Source organism: Bidens hawaiensis, unplaced genomic scaffold, assembly GCF_021521415.1.
Source record: "Bidens hawaiensis isolate Kalapana, Puna unplaced genomic scaffold, B.hawaiensis_p1.1 tig00001521_1, whole genome shotgun sequence".
Classification (NCBI taxonomy): domain Eukaryota; kingdom Viridiplantae; phylum Streptophyta; class Magnoliopsida; order Asterales; family Asteraceae; genus Bidens; species Bidens hawaiensis.
In genome coordinates this window covers 1,362,573-1,365,130 of record NW_027491087.1, presented here as the reverse complement: position 1 = coordinate 1,365,130, position 2,558 = coordinate 1,362,573, and the positions used below count along the sequence as shown (strand labels likewise).

Below are 2,558 nucleotides of genomic sequence, written 5' to 3'. Positions count from 1 at the left end.
GAATCAATATGAGTAGGATGTGGCTCACTAGCATGTACAAAAGTATTAGCCCATATCAATCCGTTCGATCTTAGCAGGCGATATTTCACAACCTATTCGTAGACGATAATCCAGGTACTAACCAATCTGCTTGTTGTGATTTAGGAGTTTATTTGGGTTTCATTCATATGGTTCTTAACAGGGGCGGAGGATTGGGTTTTGGGGCTGCGTTTTCCATTTTGATAGCAAAATTAGATTTCTTTTATTTTTAATTTGTATTTACAATCTTCACATGGAACACCAATTACATGAATATATTAATTTTAGTTGTTTTTGCTGGAGCTACTGTTCATTGGTTACAATACAATTTGATGGCTTTGACTATGTTTTGTATGAATTCACTTTCATTGAACTGACTGAAAATATGATTAATTTATCGCAATCTCAATCATATGTTTTTTTTTTTTTATTTTAACTAGAAACATACAGTGGTTGTATAGATGGATAATGTGTAGTTTTGTTGATCCAGATCTTTAGTTTCACTTGCTACACTATCTGTTTGGTTGATTGCATTTATTGAAGTTCTTGCTCGATATGAAAGTTTGTATTTAAGTTACATGATTAATAGTTGTATTAATTAAATATGATATCTCATGTGAATTCCCTTAAACAAGAGGTAATGTTAAAATTGCTGCAAAAGTTAAATATAACATTTGATAATTTGAAATATCTCATAAATTTGAAACAAACAAATTCATTCAATGAAATGACAAACTGCTTTGAAATATCTCGTATATTTTCACAGGTTTGGGAACGGATGGCGCAAGATGTTCGAAAGTGCAAAGCAAACCACATGATTACCGACATCAGTGGTAAATTTTCCCGGGATACAGTCGGCCCAATTAGATACAATGAGTATTGTGTTAGACTGGTAAGCTAATAATATTTCTGTAAATATTAGTAATCATGTGTCATTTAATACTTATTACTTCACTTTTTTTTCCTATTATTTATCTAGGGGAGGGTCTTTGATTGGGAACCAACTCATGAAGAACACTTTCTTGTTACCCACCGCAAAAAAAGAATGTAAAGAAAAACTGTTGGCTCGACGTTAACAACTTGGAGGGGAAGGTGCTTTATACTGAACAAGCCAAGGAATCTTATGTAAGTTATGTTTCATTTTTATATATTTATTGTATGAACCTAACAATCGTGTTGTTTGTGTTTAATTGTAGGAGGAATACTTGTTAGCGATGATAGAGAAGCATGGACCAAATTTTAGTGGAAAGTGGTTCTGATATGTGGTCACTTGTTGTAAAAGGTCGCATGAGACGGGTTTGGGATATGTACTGTTTTAGACGTGTCAGTTTGTAGTGGATTTGGGATTTGTAACTTTCATTGTTTTTTATTATTAAATGGTAAAATTGCTTTATGCATGAATTTGTGGCTGTTTTATATATTCAGGTTATTGGTGGATAACTGGATATTCTATAGAAATTAAATCGTTTCATTTTTCTGGATTTATATTGTAAAAAAAAAATGCGTTGAAATTCATATATGCGTCGGAATTGCGTCGGAAAACAATGTACATATTTGTCAGAAATGCGTTGGAAGTCGATGTACATATGTGTTAGAATTGCGTCGGAAGTCGATGTACATGTGTCAGAATTGCGTCGGAAAACATTTTAAATATGTGTCGGAACTGTGTTGCCAAGCCAAAATTTAATACCGTATTTATACATATACATATAAATACGATATATTATTAATACAATAAATACGATAATTAAAATTATTAAAAGCTGTTAAAATGTGTAGGAACAGTGTCGGAAAATTGCGACGTAATAATGCGTCGGAAATCTGTCATTTAAACATTTATTTTTTATGTGAAATAAACCAAATTTAATAAAAAAAGATAGGATAGTAAAATTATATAAAAATTAGTTTCTAAGATTTTGAGTATGTTATTATTATAATTTTTTTGGAATATAATAAAAGTTATAATTATAGCCGAAAAGTGAAAGATTTTAAAAATCATGAAAGATTTTCAAGAATTAAAGTGTTAAATGTAGTTTCTAGTTTAAATTGAAAAAGAGATTAAGTATAAAATTTAAATCATTCACTTTTTAATCTGAAATTATTAAGACTAATATTTTGTGAAATGGTAAAAAAACAATGGAACGTTATATTAAAATTTTAAAACAAATATTTTAGAAGGACATCCTTAAGAAACATTTTTTTTAAATATTAAATATTAAAGGAAAAAACATATTAGAATTCTAGTTTTTAATGTGATACATGGATAAGTTATTAAGTTATGGAAGGTTTTAAAAGATTTATTAATTAAGAGTTAAAGATGAAAAGATAGATGTGCCACTTGGCAAAATATTAGACTAATTAAATGATATATGGTTGAACCATCATTTTTATTTATTATAATAGTAGATAACAAGTCTGGTGCCGCTAAGCGGTTATTGGGCCACTTGGTGGCACTGTATTGGTCGTTGCCATTTTGTTTTTTTATTTTTGATACCGTAAAAAACATAACCAAATCCAACCGAATTTTCGTAGACTCACAA

At 29.6% G+C, this 2,558-nt stretch overlaps 1 long non-coding RNA gene across 1 annotated transcript; it reads left to right on the top strand.

Moving 5' to 3' along the window:
* The first annotated feature begins 708 nt into the window (after positions 1–708).
* Positions 709–1,324, top strand: LOC143584198 (uncharacterized). Its single transcript, XR_013144317.1, has 3 exons — positions 709–910; positions 998–1,143; positions 1,215–1,324. It is a non-coding gene; the product is annotated as an uncharacterized LOC143584198 (long non-coding RNA).
* Positions 1,325–2,558: the final 1,234 nt, after the last annotated feature.